At 38.5% G+C, this 26,871-nt stretch overlaps 1 protein-coding gene and 1 non-coding gene across 6 annotated transcripts in view; one reads left to right on the forward strand and one right to left on the reverse strand.

The window, feature by feature from the left end:
* The window catches only part of PTPRK (protein tyrosine phosphatase receptor type K), a 604,468-nt gene that overhangs the window by 301,354 nt on the left and 276,243 nt on the right, over nt 1-26,871 (reverse strand). The window lies entirely within an intron of this gene.
* On the forward strand, nt 21,486-21,593 carry LOC122434246. Its single transcript, XR_006267319.1, has one exon. It is a non-coding gene; the product is annotated as a U6 spliceosomal RNA (small nuclear RNA).

Raw genomic sequence — 26,871 nt, forward strand, 5'->3', positions numbered from 1 at the left:
TATTGAGCACTTACGATACTCAAGAGACTATTCTAACTGAGCATGTTCATTCAGGCTCACATCTACTTTTGTTTCCCTCCTCTCTCCTTACCTCTCTCTCTGCACACACACAAATATTACTTCTTAATTAGAATCACACCAGGTAGATATTACTTTTATCCTCAGTTTAAAGAAAAGTTTAGTGGCTGCACCGAAGTCTAACAACTGACAAGTCTTAGAGCCAAGAATGAACCCAAGCCAACCTCCAGGCTCTAATTATCAACTTCACTATATTTCCTCTCAAGTTAGAGACACAAACGCAGTAGAACATTCCTTTAAATAAGCTTTAAATTTCCTTTACAAGTCTAATATGTTAACTTTTTAAAGTGTCATTTTAAATAGCAAACTAATCAGGTATTATACTGACTAAATAGAAGCATCATGAGCATGACACCCTTTTCATTTTCATACCATCCCAATACCCACCCCAAAGCCAGTGATGGGGACACGGCAGGCTGCATGATGACCCGTCCCCTCTTCAATCACTCCCACCATGAACTGGCTCCTATGCTAATTCTCTTCTACTTCAGGTCTGCACTTTATGACTATTAATTTCCCAGGAATAAGCTGAAATTATGAAGTAAAAGAGATTTCTGTGGGAAGACAATTGCTTCATGATGAAAGGAGGGCTAATCTATAAAGACAGAAATATATGTGAGTGCATGTGTCAGTGTCTGTATACCCAATTTGCATTTCCTGTGAAGGTTTTGATACAACTGTTATGTCATTTTCTAAATATTGGAACAAAGACTTAGCAAGAAACAGAAGAGAAAATCAGAAACTTTAAATAAAGTATAATTTGAAGCAACTGCGGCACAGGTCACATTCTCAGGGATGAGAAAATTTGTTTTTGACGCCCATTTTTCCTGTATACAAATCACTGAGCAAATCACATAAGCTTTTAGAATCAAGTCTCATTATTCTTGCCTGGAAAATCCCATGGATGGAAGAGCCTGGTAGGCTGCAGTCCATGGGGTCACTAAGAGTCGGACACGACTGAGCGACTTCACTTTCACTTTTCACTTTCACACATTGGAGAAGGAAATGGCAACCCACTCCAGTGTTCTTGCCTGGAGAATCCCAGGGACGGGGGAGCCTGGTGGGCTGCCGTCTATGGGATCACACAGAGTCGGACATGACTGAAGTGACTTAGCAGCTCATTGGAGATAATGCAGCTTTCATTATAAAGTTCCATGAAGCTTAAATAGTAGTATCTGTAAAAGTACTACATAAATGAAAAGGTAAGATGATAGACATTGTTAATAAATAACATTTGCATAAGCGTATCCCAGGAAAACAAGATTTGCTTGAATGGTTGAATGGTAGTTCAAGGAAAGGGAAGGAGGGAAGGCACAGACAGAAAAAATGAGAAAATTATTTTTGGAAAAAAATACAGTGTTATGAATAGACTATGCAGCTGAATAATCAGTTCATTATTTCAGTTTTGTTACAATTAGCATTAATTAAATTATGCCAATTCTAGGCTTATCTTAGTTTTACTTTCTTGAATTGTTTTACTTACTTTGCTTCACGTAGGTGATACGTTTAAACATGTTTACCACATCCCTGAGGAAAAGTGTCTTATTTGTTTATTTAAATTGGGCTTTATTCTGGACAATAAATTTAGGCCTTGATTTAAAATGGAGTGAAAGAATTGGTTCTTTAGTAAAGAAAAAAAAAATGTTTCTCTTTTCAGTGACCTCATTTCCCCCGCTAAGCGTTGTCTCTGCCTCATTAACGAGACAAAGAGGAAATTTCTAAGATCAGATTCCTTTATTGCTAAGGATCTAATCAGCTTTATCACTTCAGCAGAGCTCCTACCTTGTAAGGCTCACCTGTCCACTCAGGGAAAACCAATCTCAATAGCTTAATTACGCAGAACTTGCTCGGGCTAATGTCCAGGTCAGAGCTAACGCTTGGTGTCAAGTAGCCAACGAGGGTGTCCCAGGAGAAGGGAGCAAGGGAAGCCAAACGCTGTGTCAACGTGAACCCACCCAGGAGCCCAGCCTGAGAACAGGATGCAAGGGCTCCGCTGTTCACACTGTCCCCACTCCATTCCATCACCTGGAATACTGAAGGGGATTCTAATGAAAATGCTGCTGCTCTAGCAACATTCTTGGATTATTAACTAAATGAGTGAAGTAAAGCCGAATTAAAGGAGGGGAGAAGGTGAAAGAACAAGAATGACGTTATCCTTTGGCAAACAATTGATGCAGAAGAAATACCGCATGTAAGGGGAAGCTGAACTCCAAGTAAGGAGCCTGGGCTCTAGTTGTTGGTCTGCTATCACATGGAACCCATGCCATTTATTTAACTGTGTCTTCACAGCCTCAGATGGGCAACGCTGGCCTTGTCCACATCGAAGTTTCTTGTGGATATTGAACGGTTTATGTGAAATGATTAAATGATATATATATAATGATTAAATGATATACGAAATGCCATGTAAGACAAGGTATTATGGATTCGAGAAATCTAACCCTAACTTGAACTTAACTTTCTTTCAATATAGCACAGTGTTAAACTGTACCATTTTTCTAGATCCCACATTATGCATTAATATATGATCTTTGCTATTATTTCTGACTTGGGCTTCCCAGGTGACTCAGACAGTAAAATATCTCCCTGCGATGCGGGAGACCCAGGCTTGATCCCTGGGTTGGGAAGATCTCCTGGAGAAGGGAATGGCAACCCACTCCAGTATTCTTGCCTCTAGAATCCTATAGTCAGAGGAGCCTGGTGGGCCAAAAGTCCATAGGATTGCAAGAGTTGGACATAACTGAGTGACTAACACTTTCACTTTCTTTCTGACTTACTTCACCTTGTTTGATAGACTCCAGGTCCATCCACATCTCTATAAATGACCCAATTTCATTCATTTTTATGGCTGAGTAATATTCTATTATCTACAGGTAGCACATCTTTATCCACTGATCTGCTGATGGACATTCCGCTTCTCTCCACGTGACAGGAAGAGAAACGCAGATGTAGAGAACAGACACGTGGGCACAGGGGCAAGGAGCCGGTTAACACACTGTCATGGATAAAACAGACAGCTAGAGGAAAGCTGCTTTACAGCCCAGGGAGCTTAGCCTGGTGCTCTGTGAGGACCTGGAGAGGGGGACAGGGGAGGGGAGGTAAGAGGAGAGGATATACGTGTGCAAATGGCCGAGTCAGTTCATTTTACAGCAGAAACCAACACGACACTGAAAAGCAGTTATACTCCAATTTTTTTTTTAAGTGTAGGCTCCAAAGTCGGATACACATTTAGTTCATATTCTTTAAGTATTAACTTTACCTTATGGAAAAATATATGTAAAGTTACTCTAACTTCAACTGGTATACAACCTAAACCTATGTTTCTGTTCCTTCGAAACAAAACTGTGACTATCCACCTCCGGGTTAAATGAGCTGACAGGCCTGAACCATTTAGCAATAGCTCCTGGCACGGGGTCAGTGTTCTAGGTTAAGGGACACCACTGCCACGCAGGGAAAAAACATCTGTAAAGGACACGTGTACTAAAATGAAATTTCTTCTCATTCTCTCCTCTCTTTTCAAAAAACTGAACTCCCTGCCATGTATATGGGAGAAAAAAAAAAAAAACCCTTAGAATAAACTAGTATTGTATTCCCATAAACCTTCTCAAATATGTTTTCTGTGATGTGAATTTTTAAACATTGATTATAGTTAATGTAAAGTTTAAAGTAAATTACCCACTCGCCTTCAAAGAATAAATGTACCAAAATCAAAACCTGAAGAAATAGAATAGGTTGATTTATACACATCCCTGTCCAAATTTGGATAATGAATAAAATAGTCATTTTAAAAAATGTTAACATGACCAAGGTTTCAGGTCTATCCGTATCAATGCTAGTAAACCATATACATCCACATCTCTGATGACAATGTGAGGCCTCAAAGTCAGAAGCTGTGCTTGACTCAACTTTATGTCCACAAAGCTTATTCACAGTATCTGGCACCTAGCAGGCATTCACAAATGCTAGCTGAAAAACAACACCAACAAATTATACACAGACGGTGGCTCACACAGTGAAGGATCCGCCTGCAATGCGGGAGACCTGGGTTGGGTCCCTGGGTTGGGAAGGTAACCTGGAGAAGGGCAGGGCAACCCACTTCAGTACTCTTGCCAGGAGAATTCCACGGACGGGGGTTCTGGCAGACTACAGTCCATGGGGTCGCAAAGAGTCGGAAACGACTGAGCGATAAACACAGCATATACATACACACAATGTATGAAATATATGAACAAAAAGTATGTTAACATCATTAAATATAATTGACTTCTCTTTCTCTCATGTGAAGCCTAAGCACTGGACTCTCAAGGATCCATTCCAAGCTACCTTCTCCATTTTTGCCATATATTTCACCCTGATAGGACAAAGGAAGATAAGCCTGCAAAAATGAAAGAGGAAATTGGGGAAGGGGGAAAAATAAAATGCGTAAAAATATAAAAGGGAAATGGTATCACAAAAGCCAATAAGACAATATTTAAAGGGGAGATGTCAGGACCAAATGCTGATCAAACACTAAGACAGAGATTAAAAATACCATCATGTATATTTTACAACTAGAAGCTTGTACACTATTACCAACATGTTCCCACTTCACCCAAACACAGGACTCTGATGTCCACTATTCGAGTCTCTGTTTCTGTCTCTCTTTTTTCAAGATTCCACATATAAATGATGTCTCACCAGAGAACACAAATGTTCACTTACAAGATGAATAAACTCCGCGGATCTAATGTATAGAACGGTTGTTGTTCAGTTGCTCAGTCATGTCTGACTCTTTGCAACCCCATGGACTGCAGCACACCGGGCTTCCCTGTCCTTCACCATCTCCCGAAGCTTGCTCAAATCATTGTGCATGCAGTCGATCATGTCATACAACCATCTCATCCTCTGTCATCCCCTTCTACTACTGCCTTCAATGGTTCCCAGCGTCAGGGTCTTGTCTAATGAGTCGGCTCTTCCCTTCAGGTGGCCAAAGTATTGGAGTTTCAGCGTAAGCATTAATCCTTCCAATGAATATTCAGGGTTGATTTCATTCAGGACTGACTGGCTTGATCTGCTTGCAGTCCAAGGGACTCTCAAGAGTCTTCTCCAACACCATAGTTCAAAAACATCAATTCATTGGTGCTCAATCTTCTTTATGGTCCAACTCTCACATCCATACATGACTACTGGAAAAGCCATAGCCTTGACTATATGGACATTTGTTGGCAAAGTAATGTCATTGCTTATTAATATGCTATTTAAGTTGTTCATCGCTTTTCTTCCAAGGAATAAGCAACTTTTAATTTCATGGTTGCAGTCACCATCTGCAGTGATTTTGGAGCCCAAGAAAATAAAGTCAGCCACTGTTTCCACTGTTTCCTCATCTATTTCCCATGAAGTGATAGGACCAGATGCCATGATCTTAGTTTTCTGAATGTTGAGCTTTAAGCCAGCTTTTTCACTCTCTTCTTTCACTTTCATCAAGAGGATCTTTAGCTCCTCTTTGCTTTCTGCCATAAGGGTGGTGTCATCTGCATATCTGAGGTTATTGATATCTCCCCCAGCAGTCTTGATTCTAGCTTGTGCTTCATCCAGCCTGGCATTTCGCATAATGTACTCTTCATATAAGTTAAATCAGCAGGGTAACAATATGCAGCCTTGGCGTACTCCTTTCCCAATTTTGAACCAGTCCATTGTTCCATGTCTGGTTCTAATTCTTGCTTCTTGACCTGCATACAGGAGGCAGGTCAGGTACAGCATGGTGATTATACTTAATGCTGCTGTAGCACATATTTGAAAGTTGCTAAGAGAGTTTATCTTAAACATTCCCACCACAAAGAAGAAATGGAAATTATGTGACATGCTAGCGTTTGCTAATACTGTAGTGGCAATCACTCTGCAATGCATCCTTGTATCAAGTCAAAACACTGTACCTCTTAAACTTACATAATGTTACATGCCAATTATATCTCAATGAAACTGGAACAAAACCACTTCTTACAGGTAATGTTGAGATTAAGAGTGATCAAAGAAAGAACCATCTGTATGAAGTAACAGATATGGGACAAGGGAAACCTATTGGACAATGATGAACAGAGCAGGGAAGTGGAGATGTCTAAAATTCTCTTACAGGTAGTTTCCCTGAATTGCTGGAGAAATCTAACCAAGGATGGAAGAAGATGTGGGGTCAAGGGAAGTCTTCAACTTTTTATTATCATTTTTAGGACAGAAAACACTTAGCTATTTAGAAGTTGATGAGGATAATTCAACTTGATAGGGTAAGTCTGGGCATACATGAGAGAAATGATAACTCTTAGTATGAGATAGGATAGCACAGGATCCAAATTCCAGGTCACCGGAGGCACTCTACTTTATTTATAACATGAGGAAAGAAGGAGGGATGAAAAACAATACGAGTAAATCTGTAGAACTGGTAGATAGGGGAGTTTCTATTGCATGGCCTCGGTTTTCTCAGCTACAAGGGATGGGCAGGAGAGTAGGAGGGTAGGAGGAATGGTTGGAGATTTTTGAGAGAATCAACTGGAGCAGAATGGAGAGGAGAGGAGAAAGTGAATCGAAACAAAAAATGTGATAGGATCTCCAGGTGCATTGTGGGCCCATTTGAAGTTGGTGACTGAGAATTTCCACTGATCCTGATCTACCATGGAGCATGAAAATACCATGGTTCTACCATGGTTCTATTGAAAATAGAATTTGCTTGATCTTAAGCCCATAAAAAGTAGACAGAAAAAAAAAAGGAATCCAGGAGTTTATGGAAATAGAAAATGTGACAAAAAGATTATAAATAAAATCAAATTTTGATATAATAAGCAAGGTGATGAATTAGCAAAAGACAGATGGTTTGATGGACAAGTCGCTCCCCATGAGGCTGATGGATGACCTTGGTAAAATTAATCAAGTAGAAAGAAATGAATTTATATCATGGTCAGAAAGTGAGATGCTTACATGACTTGTGAGATATTACAAGATGTGTTTAACAAGTAGTGAACTAAAACAAGGTTAAGTGATTTTTACAGATGGGTAAAATATGGAAGGTGATTATTATAGATGAAGAGATGAAGGAACTACCAAGGGGCTTCCCTCAATGATCCTGAAGCCATCAGGACAAGGGTGGGCCCTGGAAGTGAAGAAAGTAAGTCTGACACCAGTATTAAAGTTCAGGATGGATAGAAGAAAGTGACTTGACTCAGGAGGATGATGTCATGGTTGAAAGGAGAGAATTCAAAGGGACAATGGTGTTTCCTACCCATTAACCTGATTCTAAGCTGCAGGGTATTAGTGTCTGCCTTTTTAGAGACTGTTTGCGAAGACGTATCCTCAGTGCAGGATTCCAAGGTGGCTCAGTGGGTAAAGAACACATCGGCAATGTGGGAGATGCACAGGACGTGGGTTTGATCCCTGGGTCTGGGAGATCCCCTGGAGGAGGGCATGGCAACCCACTCCAGTATTCTTGCCTAGAGAACCCCTTGGACAGATGAGTCTGGTGGGCTACAGTCCATAGGGTCGCAAAGAGATGGACACAACTGAAGTGACTGAGCACACACACATCCCAAGTGTAGAGCTACAACAGAGCATGATTATTATAACATAATTAATTGTCTAAATAAATTTTCAAGGTTTATCTTCACTACTAAAATATAAGCTCATTGAGGGCAGTGACTTTGTTATTCCCCACAGCATCAGTGAAACACAAGAATCCTGCTGAAAACTGGGACGTGGAAAGAGTTCTAACATGTTACAGAAAGCAACCATGTATTAGATTATTCTAGTTAATAAGTTTTGCCTTCAGGGGAATTATGGGGGTAAGGTATTTAATTCAGTTTTACCTAACTCATAAAATTTTGTTGACATAACAAAATGATTCTCCCTTGAGAAAGTTCCAGATAATTTTCCCAAGCTAATTTAGAAACCATGAAAACATAATTACTTCCCTTGAATAGTTAAATAATGCGGTGAGGAATAAATTTCTGCTTACAGGCCCCAGAAGATCTTATACTGAATAAACCAAATAACTATGTGGAAACTTCAAAATATAGAATCCAGTTTCTTTTCAAATGTAAAAATATTCCATTTCTGTTCATACTTAAAAACTAACATGCACGTAACTGGCAGGTGATAGCAGAAGTCCAGCGTACAATGGGGAGTCACTGTAACCCACAACAGCTCTATTCACAGGTACTGTTAGGCTGGGCTTCTACTCTCCAAACAAAGTTCTGTTGAAAGTATCATAGAATAGGAGCTTCACCCTGTTAGACCCCTGCAGGCCAGGCTGGCATGCCTACTGAGTCATGTAATACTTGGTTTCTAAGAGTCTAACATGTGACAATGTCTTTAGTAAAGGCCTGGAGGCTTTCTGAAACAAATGCATTCTTAACAGTCATTGACATTGGTTGCTTACTTGTTTATGTAATGCCTGAAAAAGATAATACCTGCAACTGCAAAAGGTACCTAGATAAAATATCTAAGCAAAAGATATACTGGTATATTCTCTGGCTTTAAAGCTGCTTGAGAGAGTAATTAGAGGATTCTAACAATAATGCCTGGAGAAGGCAATGGCACCCCACTCCAGTACTCTTGCCTGGAAAATCCCATGGACGGAGGAGCCTGGTAGGCTGCAGTCCATGGGGTCGCTAAGAGTTGGACATGACTGAGCGGCTTCACTTTCACTTTTTATTTTCATGCATTAGAGAAAGAAATGGCAACCCACTCCAGTGTTCTTGCCTGGAGAATCCCAGGGACAGGGGAGCCTGGTGGGCACAGAGTTGGACACGACTGAAGCGACTTAGCAGCAGCAGCAACAATAATGCCTACTAAATATGGAAGGCACTTAGACATATGTTGTTGTTTAGCCGCTAAGTCACGTTCAATTCTTTTGCAATTGATTATTCATCTAAAACCCTTTCACATTTCATATTTTAGCTATCCTTAGCACCTTCATGACTTAAAGGTATACAAAAACAAAATCAGTCAGTTATTTTCCTTAAGATGTCCTGAGATGAAACATGGCCTGTTTCTCAGTCTTGTCAAGACTGAACATTAGGAATTCGTTTTCTAAAGAGAGTAATGAGGGTTCCAGAGATCCTAAAACCTACATTATTACCTGAATACATGCAGGGCTTTTGTATAGTTACAAGGTCAAACATGCAACAGACACACTCTCACACACACACACACATACACTCACACTCACCCATGTAAACGTGCATGCATATAACCCTATCAACCACACACAATTATAACAATAGTGACTTAAGTATATTTTTGAATGCAAATTCTGTGTATAGTGTAGCCAAGTATTCTTGAATAAAACATCAATGTTACCAAAAAACCCTGGGATTTAAATTGCCTAAGTGATGAGAGGAACTGTAACATTATCTAACATGGAAGACAACAGTAGGTATAATAAGACTGCACTTGCGCCAAAAAAACTACAACATCCATCCAAATGCAACCCTTTCCAGGGTGGTATTGTATTTGCCTGATAAAGAACAGGACATCCATCAGAGCACATGCCAGTGTCCAAGCAATAGTAAAACTCCAGGACCACAGATCAAAAAGACAAAATAAAACCTAAAAGATTTCACTCCACAGAAGACTCTATAAAATAAAAGACCAAAGGCTGTCTGAGAAGTCTCCACACTAAAATGAATATGCAAGCAAAGTACATTCCTATGCTTCAAATTAGCCCAAGGAGTTGGCTTATCGTTAATGTAATCACCAAAAGTATCTCAAAGATCTAAGTAAAGGACCTAATTTTTAGAGCTCAAGCCAGAATGTTTAAGCTCATAATAATAGTCCATTAGTTATTTCAATTAATTATCATTCCTTAAATGTATACTTGTAAGAAACTGTCGCTGGTCTTTTTAATTGGAATGATACTGATGTAGATTCATACACATAAAAAAAATGCATGATCCAGACAAACTCCATCTCTGAAAATAGATAAACTTAAAACTTGAATCAAGAATAAATAATGTTTACAAAATAAATGCAAGGGGAATTTTTGTGTTAGCTGCATGTTCTCTATATTATTAAGATGCATTTGGGGAGGAGGAAGGCATATATTGCTTTCTCAATAAGGTTTTGATATGTCTCTTATGATAACGAAAACACACACACCACAGAGATAAGGGCACACTAGTGTCGGGCAGAGCCTGAACTCAGAGTCACAGACCTCAACTCAAATCCTGTGCTGACCTCATGGGGTCACTGTGAGGATTCAAAGAGATTATATGTATTTAGGAGATTCTCCATAAATATTCACCCTTTCCTCCCTTTCCTGTCATGCTCCAGCGACTGATTCAATACAGGCACTGTTTTAAGACCCCAGCCTTTGAGAAACCAGGCGACAGGTAAACTTCAAGTGGCATGGATGCTGCAAACCATGAGATAACTCTAAACTCTAAACCACAGCGACACACCCACTACCTTACCCATTCCCAATCTCTAACGCAAAAATAAAAAAAAATAAAAAAAATGTTTTGAAGAATACTACACCAACATCACTAAGCTACCCTTACCTAAAACCCTTTTCATCTCAATTTGGGGTCGACTATGGTAAAGCCGACCGAGACTAGAAACCACAGTATAATGTGTCCAACTCCCGTCATTCTTTAGAATCCCCGGTTCCAAGATAAGCAGACAGACTTGGCATAATACTATAATATGTCTTTAAATATGTATTCAGAAATAAATTGAAATAGGACCCATTTGTTCATGGCACAGCCTAATTTATGTTAGAGTAAGAGTTTAGCAAAAGAGAAAAAGTCAAAAAAGCGATGAGGGAAATTAAACAAAGTTAAATGAAATAATCCATGATCTAAAAATGCCATTCATCACATTTTTAATCCTGTGGGTCTGTCCTTAAATACATAAGCAAGCAACTTACATCATAGAAGATTTAGTATAAAATGAAAGTGGAGAAGCAAAGGGCAGCAAATTCATCAGCAAAATGTCATCTCTGTATCTTTACTATCATAGCTCCACCATCTGGGTTATATTTTATGGTTAGTTGTCGGAGCCAAAAATAAAAGATGACTGGTTAAGGTTGCTATTTCTATCAACATGACACTGAATTACAGTACTATTTTTCCTTGCTTCTAGAGATGTGCCATTTGTCTTCCTACAATCCACAGGCAGAACCTTTTAAATTTTAGCACCAACAGTCCAATCTCACACATAGCAGATCACTTCACTTGCACAACTATATCTGAAAAAAAAAAATGCTTTCAAACTAACACAGTCCGTCTGTTTCTCACCAAACTTCACTGACTCTCAAGAACTCTAATCTATACTCATGGAACTCAATTAAATAAAAGGAGCAGAGCAACCTACGTGCACTATCACATTAAAAAAATATATACAAAATTAACACACGAAATCTGTCGATGTTATGCACTTATATGAAAGGGAAAAGCAAGCTTTAAGTGAACCAAGTAATTAAATGCCATTCCACAGGTAGTATAATGGATCAGTCTACATCAAGGCAAAGTTCAACTGGATGCTAAATTTGAGCCCTCACATCACAGACGCAAACATATTAATAAGTAATTATTTTGTTAAGACCACATGTAAAAAGAGAACTCTTTATTTTCATCATATTGGCTTAAGAATTAAGTAATTTCAAAGGTACCATTTCCTCTTGAAAAAATAGGTTCAGATCAGGGTAAAGAGAGATTTTTATACAATTAGTGTAATTAATCTGTGTACTTAGTTCAATGCAAGGATAAGTAACTCCATGAATTTTTTTACCATTTTATTTTACATTTAAATGGGCAACAACAGTGATATCTTTGACTCCAAAGATTAAAGAGTATAGATATAGCTAGCTATTATATAATTTAAGATATTAGTGGAAAACTTTAGAAGAAATCCTAGCACCACAATAAAGCTAGATATCTCAGCACTGCTGAAAAATAGGTGCACACACACAAGTGTGCACACACATTCAATTAGTTATTTGCAGAATATCAACTAAAATACTCAGTGACATAGTTAATAAAAATCGTGTCATACATCAGGGAAGGACACAGTCATACCTTAAGAATCTTTCTTGATAAAATTGTAAGACAAAAAACTGTTATCTAGAATATTCAGAGGTCTGAAGTTAACAAGAACTGAAATCTGAAATCTCAGTCAAAAAGAAGGAAAATGGACATCCTTTTCTATATAATAAAATCAACATTATTTTTGAAGAACACTCATAACCCCTCTGGGTGTCTGGCAATCAATAAAAAATGGGTTATCTGAGGCACAGAATTTTAGAAATTACAAAACTGATGAGAAAGAAATCCTTGGAACTCTATGTACAATTACAAAAGCCTAAACTATATAAAAATGTGATTGATTCATAAACCATTTTTGTTACCTACAGCAGACAAAAAGAATGGAATAAAATTGGGCTTCAAAGATAGACAGTGAGATATAAGCTCTATCTTTACTGAGAACGGGGAATGAAAAAGGAGGAAAAGCCTTAATTTACTGGCAGGATTTGGTTATAGGTAAGGGAATGTGACAGACACGATAATGACAAAGTCTGTTCTTTAATGAATGGCATAAACAATAGAAAACAACTAGAGTGATTTAGGTGACTTGAGTCACCTAAATTTGAATCACTCAAATGAATCTAAAGTAGATTAGAAATTGCTGGAAAGCAAAGGCCTTTTCCAGAGACATCAGAAAATATTTAACCTACTGTAACTTCGCACTGGTTGTGCATAATGACATTAATATATCAGCAAATCATATTGAAGATTGAAAAATACCTTAGAAAGACCAAGTCAACAATTCACATGCTGTTCTTGCACCAGAAGCATCAACAACATCTGCAGACCTGATAGAAATGCAAAACTCTCAAGCACAAAGTTTCTTCAGGTGATACTGATGCAGGATAAAATCTGAGAACCACTCATCTAAACTGATCTACCTTGGTTTAGAGATAAAGAAACAGCTAGAAGTCTTTGTCTTGGTCCTACAATTACTAATGGAAGAGTTCATTCTAAGAACTAGTCCTCTTGCTTCAGCATCGGTCTCTTTGCATGGAAAATCAATTCATGGTTAGATTCATAACTTTTCTTTTTTTCAGACAACCCACTACACTTAAAATATATGAATGCTATGTGAACGGAATCACCTTGTTGTGTACCTGAAACATTGTAAGTCAACTATACTTCAAATATATGTATATATATATATATAAATAAAAATACTAATTTTTTAAAGTTTAAACAACTGGCTACTCATTTATGCATCCAAAAATGTAATGCATAATATTTGACAGTCGCTAGAAAGAAAGAAGCACCTAATTTTTAATCCCTGTCCTCAAAAGAGTCACAATGTGGCAGAAGAGATGGACACGTTAAGAAATAAATGTAGGGGCTTTCCTGGTGGCTTCGTGGTAAAGAATCTGACTGCCAACACAGGATGTGGGTTAGATCCCGGATTCGGGAAGATCCCACATGCCACGGAGCAACTTAAACCCCTGCACCAAAACTACTGAGCCTGTGCTCTGGGCCCATGGGCCACAACTACTGAAGCCTGTGCGCCCCATAGCCCCTGCTCTGCACCAAGAGAATCCGCTGCCACGAGAAGCCTGAGCGCCACAGCTGGAGAATGAGCAGCCCCTGCCCACCACAGCTGGAGAAAAGCCCTCACAGCAACAAAAACAGCACAGCCAGAAATAAATAATGAGAATTTTAAAAAGAAACGCGGCATTGTCAAAAAGAACAGCAGAGTTAGAGATAGAAGAGTTCAGAGGAGGGAGATAATTCCTCCACCTGGAGGAAGAGCAAGAGACTTCAGAAAAAGTGATCTCCGAGAGATCCTCTGGTCAGAGGGATCATCTGCATCCCCTGAGCCCTCGGTGAGCACACACCAAGCATGCCAGCCACTGGGGCTGAAACATGGAAAAAGGCAGAGCCGCAGCTTCAAGGAGGAAAAGATCTATGACTTATGCAGAGCAATGATGTACAACAAGGGAAAGACTGATGAATTATTTTCTATCTGGGAAAGCGATGATTCAAACAGGAAATGATTTCAGGGTAGTTTTAAAACATAAGATGAAGAGGAAACAAAGGATCAGAGTAAACAAGGTTCACTTGCAAAAACAGGAAAAAAGGAACTTCATGCTCTACAGCCTAAGTGATCTATAGAACTTTCAGGGATACTTAGGAAGAAGAGAAGGTCTTCACACGTGGCTCTGCTGGTCAAGAATTCACCTGGAATGCGGGCAACCCCTGGGTTGGGAAGATCCCCAGGAGAAGGGATAGGCTACCCTCTCCAGTATTCCTGGGCTTCCCTGGAGGCTCAGATGGCAAAGTATCTACCTGAAATGCGGGAGACCTGGGTTCAGTCCTCGAGTTGGGAAGATACCCTGCAGGAGGGCAAGGCAACCCACTCCAGTACTCTTGCCTGGAGAATCCCATGGACAGAGGAGCCTGGCGGGCTACAGTCCAAGAGGTCAAAAAGAGTCAGATATGACTGAGCGGCTAAGCGCAGCACAGCACACAGGAAGAAGAGAAGGGTTTCCCAGGCGGCTCAGAAGTAAAGAATCCACCTACCCTGGCAGGAGACAGGAGTTCAATCCCTGGGTCGGGGAGATTCCCTGGAGAGGAGAATCCTATTGAGAGAGGAGCCTAGAGGGCTACAGTCCATGGCATCGCAGAGTCGGACATGACTGGGCACACACCCAGGAAGATGAGAACAAGGAGATGAGGCTGGGAAACAGGAGGCCGTGACCTTATCCTGCAGAGACATTTATGCCAGAAGCGGGAGTTTGCCCTTTAGCCTGACAGTATCATGCCTTTGAAGAGTTTTACAAATGAGATGATGTGATTGATCTGCACCTAAAAAAGGACACTGGTAGCAACCACCAGAGTGAAGGCTGGGAATCTTATCAGAAAGAACATTGAATTACGATTTCAGACTCAAAAATCAGAGAGGTCTGATTTTTAAATAGGCCTAAAATTTACTAGTGATAAGCCTGTTAGAAAAAATGTCAGATGGTATTTTTTTTTAATTGAGAAATCAATTAGGACCACCAAAAATTACTTAAGTATGATATTTTGAAGAGATACATTGGGGGGAATTTATAAGGAAATAAAATCATTTGCTTCTTACTTAAACTATAGATACATTCATTAAAAAAAAAACGAGTTTACTTGTATCTATACTATTTGTACCTATTTTCTTCTTTAAAAAGATAAAGGAAACCTCTTAAAATTTCTATAATAAGACCACTACATAAAGTTAAATTAAGCAAGGTAATAATTAAAGCTTTCATATGATTCTGTTTAAAAGATCAAAATATTTTACACATACAATGATACCACAGAGTTTAATTGCATGCATGCATGGTTTAATTGGTTAATAGATTAATGAGGTCTTGATTTCATATGTTCTTTCACCTCTTCTTGAAGTACCCATGCTAATACAAGAGCTAATTGCTCAGAGAAATCCAAGGAGATGGGAAAAAGAAAGTAAAGGAGATAACTATGGAATTAAACTACTGATTTCCATGTTTATGCCCATTTTAGCATAGCATATGCATTTGAACATTATATAACCATCTACTGAACACATAAAGTGTACAAAAGTTGAACAACGTAAAAAAAGCTGGTGCTTTCATAAAAAAATACTAATACGGAAGAAAGACAATAAATGAACATATAGTATGCTGACAACGTGCTGAGGAGGCACATAGAAAAAGAAAAAGAGGAAGACATAGGATCAGGGGAATCTCTGAGAAGGTAAATTCATGACTGTACTTTCATAGAAAAAAGTCTTAAAGTATACAGACCCAACCAGTGGTAGTTACCTTGAGGGAGGGGTTGGGTAGAGAGTTTCACTTTTTACTTTTTTAACTTTTGGTATTTGAATTTTTAGAATTTATCAATGTTTTACTGATGTAACTTAGAAACTCTTTCTTAGGCCAAAGATTATATTATTCTCTGAACTACATTTTTCATGACACTGGCTTCCTCAAAAATATATTTTAAAATCCATTTTTTAAAAAAGAGATTGGGAAAAAAATAAAAAATAAAAAATAAAAAAGAGATTGGATTTTATTCTAAATGTAGTAGAACAGGCTTAGCAGAGGAAAGACATAATCTGAAATATGATCTAAAGAAACTGGTGGTGACAAATGTGAGGAGAAGTGGTTTGTGAGAGAGAAAGAGCCAGAAGCAGAAGCATTATTAAGGGGATCACTGCAGTTACTCAAGGAAAGGGTGACGATGGTATTAACCATGGGGATGGCCAAGGAATGGAAAAAATGGCCCTTATCTTTGCCACCTTCAATGTCCCTAGCACAGCAAGTGGCATGAAGTATGCTTTCCATACACAGATTTTCAGGTAAGAAAAATAGAAATGAGAGACTTAGGGAGGCCAGTCAGTCGTGGGGCTGTAATGTATCACTTCTCTAATTTGGATTAGAGAGATAGGAATATTTTCCTTGTAAATACTTGTGTAACATCCACTTCTGAAAGCAGTTGAGTAATCTCCTAAGCAATTAAAGATTTATATAACCACAATTTTAAAAATCACCGACTCGATGAACATGAGTTTGAGCAAGCTCTGGGAGTTGGTGATAGACAGGGAAGCCTGGCGTGCTGCAGTCTATGGAGTTGCACAGTCAGACACGACTGGACGACTGAACTGAACTGAATTTTTAAAATACATTCTGAACACAATTCTTTCTCATTCAACTCCACTATTGAAGTATGCGGGTGCTTGTACACACTGCCGTAGTTAAAATGGATAACCAACAAGAACCTATTATACATCACGAGGAACTCAGCTCAGTCCTCCCTAACAGGATAACTGGGAAAAGAATTTGAAAAAGAATAGATACATGTATCACTGAATCACTTTATTGTACACCTGAAATGAGCACAACATTGTTAGTCAATTATACTCAATTATAAAAAAGTTGAAAAAAAATAAAGCATGCTGTCACAGAAATTTCAAATAAATTAGAAGATATTACAAAAAAAAAAAAAATAATGTCATAACAAGTACTCTAAAGACCCTTAAGAAACATTCCTTTAACAGCTTAACATTTAACCGTGTAGTTCCTCTTTAAAATCTGGGGGGAAAATTTAAACAAAGAAATTACAAAACTGATTTAACATTCTCTTAGCTTTTCCACTTCTCTCTTTAGTTACAGGCTGAGGGATCTAATCAGGTTTCATCCGGAGCCTGTTTAGCCATAATTTCTTTTTTACCTGACTTGATCTGTCACTTGATCCAGCTCTGAACTTCATTTTCTATTTCACCTGCATAAATATAAGTCCTATCTTATCTTCACTTTTTCACTCTATATCAAACCCAATGCTTAAAATTAGAAATTGAAAACAAAACCTCAATTTCTGTTCCAACATATTAGACAATGCACTGTTTTATATCCTGTTGCTCATATGATCAAAGATATAAAGGGAGAAATCAATATTCACAAAAACTTTTCAATGGGTTGTATGGACTTGAAATTTGAAGATAATGTTTCTAAAGGAGAAAAGTAATGCTACAAATAATAAGTAACAGTCAGTTTTACAAGCTAGCCCTTAAATGAGTTTACTCCAATATATAGGTCAAACACCATGCTGTCTTTTGTTATTGTTGTTCAGTTGCCAAGTCATGTCAGACTCTGCGACCCCATGAACCACAGCATACCAGGCTTCCCTGTCCTTCAGGATCTCCTGGACTTTGCTCAAGTTCACGTTCACTGAGTCAGTGATGCCATCCAACCATCTCATCTTCTGTCACCCCCTTCTCCTCCTGCCTTTATCATAGGCGTATTAATACAGATTCTTATAAGACACATTTTATCTTGACTTTTGAATTAGCAAAATGTTTACAATACAATCTAGCCACATGTCTACAGCTATTAAAGGATGGGTACTATAAAGGGAGATTCAGAGTCTAGAGCAATACCCTCCGACAGAGCTCTGTTCCACATGGAAACTTTTATCTATTCATCTTACATGGTGGCCCAGCAAGATGTGGGCATTCAGCACTTGAAATGTGTGACTGAGAAAATGTATTTTTCTTTTTTAAACAAAGAAGTATTTGTTTTAATTTTTACCTTCCAGTTTTACTGAGATATAAGTGATATACAGTACTGTATAAGTTTAAGGTATAAGGCATAATGACACAAATAAATCATGAAATGATTACCACAGTAAGTTTGCTGAACATCTATCATTCCTTATAGATAAAGAAAAAAATATTTTTCCTTGTGATGACAACTCTTAGGATTTACTCTCTTAATAGCTTTTATATATTACATACAACAGTGATAACTCATTTATCATAGTTTACATTGCATCCCTAGTACTTATTTACCTTGTTACTAGAAGTTTGTACATTTGGACAACCTTCATTCAATTTCCCTTCCCCACCCCACCCCCACCTCTAGTAATCACAAATATGATCCCTTTTTCTACGAGACTGTTTATTTTTTTGAAGTACAATTGACCCACAGCACTATGTTAGTTCCCGAAGCATAACAAAGTGATTCAATATTTCTATACATTACAAAGTGATCACCAAGGTAAATCTAGTTACCATCTGTCACCATACAAAAATATTACATTCTCATTAACTATATTTCCTAACCTGTATATTTCACCCCCATGACTCCTTTATTTCATAAGTTTGTACCCCTTAGTCTTCCTCACCTATTTCTGTCATCCCTCCAACCCCTCTGACAGCTACTTTTATGTTCTCTGTATCAATGACTGTATTTATTTTTTATTGCATTTGTTCATTTATTTTGCTTTTCAGAGTCTATATGTAAGTGAACATGGCATTTGTCTACGTATGACTGATTACACTGAGCATAATGCTCTTTAGGGCCACGCAAGCTGTCACAAATGGCAAGCTATCTTTCTTTTTTATGGCCAAGTAACAGTTCATTGTGCGTCTTTATCATAGTTCCTTCATCCATTCATCCATCAATGGGCACTTAGGCTGCCATTTAGCTTGGATTAAATTTAAATAATTACATCTACCTAGTCACTATCTCACTGGACAGCAGAGCTCTGAAATATGCATTTCAACAAATCTGGAGAATAGCATTTAGGAGGCATATTAATGATAGTGAAATCGAAAGTAAAAAAAGATACAAATGGATTGTCATAGTAAATTTTCATAGAAAAGCAATACAAATTCCATAAGAATCAAGAATGTAGGCTCTACTCTTAAGGAAAGTGTTGAGTTGGGCCCTTACATGGTAGACTAATTATTTCATGGCACTAACAATCAAGAGTAACATGATTAAACCTAGACTCCCACACCAGTAGTTATTCAGCCTTGAATGACAAAACCAGTCAAGGTGGTTTATCTGGATCATGTTGTCCTATGTGGTTGCTATCAGAGTCAAAGATTACTTTCCAGGTTCAGATATTATCCCAATTTTATGATGACAAACTAAGGAGCAAGGGTAAAAGTTACACTACCATGTAAAATTGTTGATACACCAATTTTATGTCCAGTTTCCATGCTTTCCCCCAGATGCATGTGAGACAAACTCAAGATTAAATTTTTGAAACCAAGTAAGTTCATGCAGTGAAAATGTATTATAAACTATATTCCCTTTAGAGGGGATTTAATCTTAAGGCAATCAGATTTAAAGTCTAAGTCTTAAGTTAAAACACAGATGTCAATCCTCAATATCAGTGTCTTAACAATCCTAAATTTTTGAACCGTTTTTTATAGCAGTAAATACTTTGAGAAACATTGAATATCCATGTACAAAGAGAATACTAACTTCCCAAGGAAAAGAAATGATAGTGTTTGAGTTTTTCTTTAAAAAGATAAAACTGTCCCTGCTTATCGGCTACGAGGGTGGTGCGCCAGAGAAGAAGAGAGAGAAACAGATACTTTACCCCAAATCATCCAAACTGCCAGTTGCTTTAGATAATCAGTTTAAGAGCAGGGCCTATGATAGGGATATCCACATTTTACTTTTATTAGTTTGCATGTCAATATGAAACATCAACATAAAAAGTCTGTTTTGTGAAATAACGAAAAAACACAAAATACTTTGGCTCATTTAGCCTTTTTACAATAGGAGATCAATTGGTACTTCTTTGTTTTGCATGAAGTTGTAACTGTCCTAAGCCAAAGGCAAAAAATGTCCTAAAGTACGTAGCATTCTAGATAATTCACAAACAATTACAGCCTATCGTCCTTCAGGGTTTGCTGAGCAGTGGTTGGTCCAGCTTTATAAGGCCACTACCGTGACCCCCAGCTGATCTCACAAGGGAAGATAATGCACTATTGTCCATAATGGGCACTCCTACCTCTGTGAGGGAGATAAAGCGGGGGCATACTCCGTGGGAACTTTTCCAAGGCCAAATAGAAAGAAGATTCTAAAAGAATCACTCATCAGTACTGGGAGCACCTGTTAGAAGGGAAATGGCTCCCAGGGTGGGGGGCAGGGGATGCTTTATGAAGAAGCGGTCAGAAGAATTTGGCAAAAATCATCTAAGAATGAAGAGGAGACTGTTAGTGGAGAGACAGTCACTGAGGTGGTAATAGAAGGGACCAGAAAGAACCATAATCTGGTGACCCCCGTAGTATGTTGGTAAATTTTCCACAACTTACTGGGAAAGCAGGAAAGATGACAGATTCTGGTTTCTGACACGCATTATTTCAGTGGTGAAAATACTCCCACAATGGCCAATCTCAAGCTCCAAAGGCAGTTACTGAATGCAGAGTGGGAAGAGACACGCAGTAGCATATTATCATATATATAGTATTTTACACCATAAAAAGATAAACATCAAGAGTATAGACAATAAAATGTAGCAAGTTAATTAGGATGTGATCAGTTTTAAGTATTTATTACTTTTTTTTTTAACATAATTCACTTATATAAACACAATTAGTATTGGTTACTTTAACAGCAAGATCACAAGATCTCTGAATATTTAACAATCAGCTTGTGTGAGCCAGTACAAGGCAGTTTGTGCACAGCTATAAAAGAAACAAACTCAGTGGGAAATCAGGGGTTGCTCCTGATATCTAACATAGGTCCAATTAAGGAAGAAGACCTCTGCTTCCTTTGTGTCCACTTCCAACCAGGTACTGGCAAGAAGACAAAAGAAACAGCTAACCGTATACTGACTTCTCTCCTTTGAATGAGAATGAGTGGAGGGAAGGCAAAATGAGAGCATGCACCCTTAAACTGGACTGACCGGGACGTTAATGACTGACAGTGATCACAAATTATGAAATCTGTCCGACATGGTGTTAAGAATCAGGGAAGTGTGAGTTAAAGTATAAATGAAAATAACGGTTGGTGGTTTCCTGAAACTTCTCTTCAAACTGGATGCAAACATGCTTAAGGTGGCACTATTTGGAATACCAAGCTAGTTATCCACTGCTAACAAGAAAACCAAGATTTAGTGCTCACTTGGGCAGCACATAAAGTAAAACTGGAACAATACAGAAGCTAGCATGGCCCCTGCGCAAGGATGACTGACATGAAAAGTCCTGAAGCATTCCATATTTTTCAGACATTTCTCCAAAGAAGACATACAGATGGCTAACAAACACATGAAAAACACTCAACATCACTCACTATTAGAGAAATGCAAATCAAAACCACAATGAGGTACCATCTCACATTGGTCAGAATGACTGCCATCAAGAAGTCTACAACAATAAACACTGGAGACAGTGTAAAGAAAAGAGAACCCTCTTATACTGTTGGTGGGAATGCAAACTAGAACAGTCACCATGGAGAACAGGGGGAGATGCCTTAAAAAACTGGAAATAGAACTGCCATATGACCCAGCAAGCCCACTGCTGGCCACTCACTGAGGAAACCAGAAATGAAAGAGACACGTGTACCTCAATGTTCATCTCAGCGCTGTTCACAACAGCTAGGGCATGGAAGCAACCCAGATGTCCAGTTCAGTTCAGTTCAGGTTCTCAGGCATATCTGACTCTTTGAGACCCCATGGACTGCAGCACGCCAGGCCTCCCTGTCCATAACCAAATCCCAGAGTTTACTCAACCTCATGTCCATTGAGTCGGTGATGCCATCCAACCATCTCAAGCTCTGTCGTCCCCTTCTCCTCCCGCGTTCAATCCTTCCCAGCATCAGGGTCTTCTCCAATGAGTCAGTTCCTTGCATCAGGTGGCCAAAGTATTGGAGTTCCAGGTTCAACATCAGTCCTTCCAATGAATATTCAGGACTGATTTCCTTTATGATGGACTGGCTGGATCTCCTTGCAGTCCAAGAGACTCTCAAGAGTCTTTTCTAATACCACAGTTCAAAAGCATCAATTCTTCAGCGCTCAGCTTTCTTTATAGTCCAACTCTTGCATCCATACATGACTGCTGGCAAAACCAAAGACTTGACTATATGGACCTTTGTCGGCAAAGTAAAGCCTCTGCTTTTTAATATGATGTCTAGGTTGGTCATAACTTGTCTTCCAAGGAGTAAGCATCTTTTAATTTCATGGCTGCAATCACCATCTACAGTGATACTGGAGCCAAAAAAATGAAGTCTGCCACTGTTTCCACTGTTTCCCCATCTATTTGCCATGAAATGATGGAACCAGATGCCATGATCTAAGTTTTCTGAATGTTGAGCTTTAAGCCAAGTTTTTCACTCTCCTCTTTCATCAAGAGGCTCTTTAGTTCTTCTTTGCTTTCTGCCATAAGGGTAGTGTCATCTGCATATCTGAAGTTATTGATATTTCTCCTGACAATCTTGATTCCAGCTTGTGCTTCATCCAACCCAGCGTTTTTCAGGATGTACTCTGCATATAGATTAAATAAACAGGGTGACAATATACAGCTGTCCGTGACGTACTCCTTTCCCGATTTGGAACCAGTCTGTTGTTCCATGTCCAGTTCTAACTGTTGCTTCCTGACCTGCATACCGGTTTCTCAAGAGGCAGGTCAGGTGCTCTGGTATGCCCAATTCTTTCAGAATTTTCCACAGTTTGTGGTGATCCACACAGTCAAAGGCTTTGGTGTAGTAAATAAAGCAGAAGTAGATGTTTTTCTGGAACTCTCTTGCTTTTTTGATAATCCAGTGGATGTTGGCAATTTGATCTCTGGTTCCTCTGCCTTTTCCAAAACCAGCTTGAACATCTGGAAGTTCACGGTTCATGTACTGTTGAAGCCTGGCTTGGAGAATTTTGAGCATTACTTTACAAGCACGTGAGATGAGTGCAATTGTGCGGCAGTTTGAACATTCTTTGGCATTGTCTTTTTTTGGGATTGGAATGAAAACTGACCTTTTCCAGTCCTGTGGCCACTGTTGAGTTTTCCAAATTTGCTGGCATATTGAGTGCAGCACTTTCACAGCATCATCTTTTAGGATTTGAGTTCCACTGGAATCCCATCACCTCCACTAGCTTTGTGTGTAGCGATGCTTCCTAAGGCCCACTTGACTTTGCATTCTGGGATGGGAATGGAGGGAACACAGCTCCACCCATCAACAGAAAATTGGATTCAAGATTTACTGATCATGGCCCCGCCCATCAGAACAAGACCCAGTTTCCCCCTCAATCAGTCTCTCCGATCAGGAAGCTTCCATAAGCTTCTTATCTTTCTCCAACAAAGGGCAGACAGACTGAAAACCACAATCACAGAAAACTAACCAATCTGATCACATGAACCACAGCCTTGTCTAACTCAATGAAACTATGAGCCATGCCATGTAGGGCTTCCCAAGACGTACAGGTCATGGTGGAGTGTTCTGACAAAATGTGGTCCGCTGGAGAAGTGAATGGCAAACCACTTCAGTATTCTTGCGTTGAGAACCCCATGAACAGTATGAAAAGGAAAAAAGAGAGGACACTGAGAGATGAACTCCCCAGGTCAGTAGGTGCCCAATATGCTACTGGAGATCAGTGGAGAAATAACTCCAGAAAGAACGAAGAGATGGAGTCAAGGCAAAAATGACACCCAGTTGTGGATGTGACTGAGGGGGTTTCTGGATGGGGAGACACATGTGCACCCATGGCTGATTCATGTCGATGTCTGGCAAAAACCACCACAATATTATAAAGTAATTAGCCTCCAATTAAAATAAATAAAGTTAATTTAAAAAAAAACAAGATTAAAAAAATAACCTTTTCTTTATAGAAAAACAACCTGCTATTTTAAACAATGATGCCATATAAATGGTGATATATGCTGTCCTGCTATTTCCATATGGGCATCTTTTCTCTACCACAGATTAACAGCAAACTTGAAGGGCTATAAAGTACACTAAATTTGCAAGTCATCATTGTTAAGAACCATAAGGTTAGAGTACCTCAATGCATTCTTTTATTTGCTCCTCACAAAAGAGCTGCAAGGTAGGTACACAGTTATTAATAGTCATATCTTGAAGCTGAGAAAAATTAAATAATGTGCTCGCCTAACAGTCAAAACTTGAATACTCAACTCAAAAGGTCTACACAGTTATATACGAGCTAAAGAACACTGGTTTCAGAAATCACCTTGTCTTTTTACCAACTTACTACTTGAAATGATAATATTGTCTGTTTGCTGTTTCAAGACTGTGATATATTTTCCTAGTGGTTTGGTTTTCAAAATAAATAAGACTTAATTTTCTTCCAGAAAAAAAGAAATCAGGTTCTAATCCTGATTATGCCACTGACAGGTGATATTGGGTCACTCTCTCTGGGTCACAATATTTTCTTCTATAAAATTAAATCATTGAACTGTAATATCTGTAACGTCTCTCTGGAATTATGATTCTGTTTCACCAGGAGGGAAGGCAACATGTCTAGAAGACCAGGGTAGTGGTTACACAACTAAGAACAAAATGATACTAAAGGGAAGAATTCAGGCAAGGCATACAGAGTGCAAGAAATAAAATAATCTTGTACTAAACCAGGTCTCAACACAGAAGCTTTTATATGCTTCCTTCAAACAATGTTTCCAAGCATTTCCAAGTTTGTTTAACCAACAGGGCTTGCCTGTGGATTTAATGCAAACATGAAATTAAAGTAGCATATGAAGGTATGCAGAAGATTGTAATTGGGGGTGGGGACAGAATTGCTAAGCAGTTCACCTGAAAATTAGATCTCGCTCTGTTCTAGGGATTATCAAATATCAAAATGAAACATTTTATAATTTATTATGAGATTGGCTATTATGTTATTAATATTATAAAAGTACAGCTAATTAAATGATACTTTTGATATAGAGGTTTTCAGGAACAAGCAGAAACAAAATATCCACAGATTAATGCATACCCAGAAAATAACAAATCAGTATCAGTGATGAGTCTTTATAAAGTAAATGGTAAAAGGAAGAAAGTCTCTGATTCATCTACATGCCATAAATGCACCTTTGAACAGGCAAAACTGTGATGCATTTCTTAAACCAATTTATAAGAATGGAAGTTACTTAGGTCAGTCAATAAAATATGAATTATTTTATGTTCTCTCTCTCCCTTATTCTTCTATAATTTATTATTGTGCCAAAACCTATTAACTGCTGTATTATTTAAAACTTATGCCTTTCAAAGGAGCAAAGATCTCTCTTTTATTTATATTTGTTTTTCACATTCATAATAAAAACATGTGGGCACATATATGTAAAATACACAAACCCAAGAAAGCCATGATTAGGTTTATAACTCAGCCTTGACCCACCCAAGCTGGGTCATGATTTTACTATGTGAGAATTCATGAACCTCTCATATGCCTTCTTCATTCTCTCAAACACAGAGCTGATTTGAAGGGGATCGCAGGGTAACATGTGAACTATTCTAACATGGAATAGGCATTCATTACATTCTTTACTTCTGATTAGAGTCCAGTTAAGAAAGGTCATGGCTTCAGTGAGGCTTCCTACAGCTCTCAGGAAAGACCTCCAATATGTTGACAAGAAACATTTACAATGACCTTTCAGGATCTCAGGAATCTCTTGATCGACTCATGTTATCCCCAGGGAAAGAACAATGCCTGGGTGTCTTTATTTTTGTCTCTATACAAAGCTGTTAACCACTACATCAGACCCACCTAACCGTCCAAAACACACAGTCCAACCAAAATTACAAACATGATGGCAAACACGGGACAGAAAAACAAAGAACTACTATTCACTGAACATTTACTTGCCAGACAGTACCTTAGGCGCTTCTGAACAAATGTGAGGTCTAGACACAATAAATAAGTTGTATAAGGAAAGAGAAAGCAAGTGATTCAGCTGGGATTTTACTCTAACTGGATTTAATCCCAAAGTCCATGCTCATTAAAACTGTATAACTCTTCCCCCAACATATAGCTACTACCAACAAGTCACAAAACATCTTCCCCCGAAAAGTTTGTACTGAGCAGTTGACCAAACAACCCACAAGACTCCACAGTTAGTAGCAACAACATATAAAACTCCCTTGTCTGTGGTCTTAGAACCATGTCTATGTACAGACTCTGAAACATTAAGTAAAATATTCATTTCTAGCTTAAATATCCTAAAGATGGTGCAAATACACACACACAAGAGTGCACATCAAAGCTGTCAATAGCAATGGTATATAAGTTAAAGTTTGAGATTTGTGAAAATAGATCTGGTAAGTCTAACTAGAAAAGGCATAAATTAAAGAGCTGAAAAAGATCTATTTTCTCTACTAATAACTACTTGGGTTAATGGACCATTCTGATTTCCTTGTGATTATAAGGAAATGTACAGTTCAGCTGACATACACACTGAACCATCATAAAACTATCAGCATCATATTTTAGCACCTTAGAAAATTTCTATTATTCCTCTTTCAGTCTAATAGAGTAACAGGAAAACCGAGATAGGAGTGGC

The sequence above is a fragment of the Cervus canadensis genome, chromosome 33 (genome assembly GCF_019320065.1).
Source record: "Cervus canadensis isolate Bull #8, Minnesota chromosome 33, ASM1932006v1, whole genome shotgun sequence".
Classification (NCBI taxonomy): domain Eukaryota; kingdom Metazoa; phylum Chordata; class Mammalia; order Artiodactyla; family Cervidae; genus Cervus; species Cervus canadensis.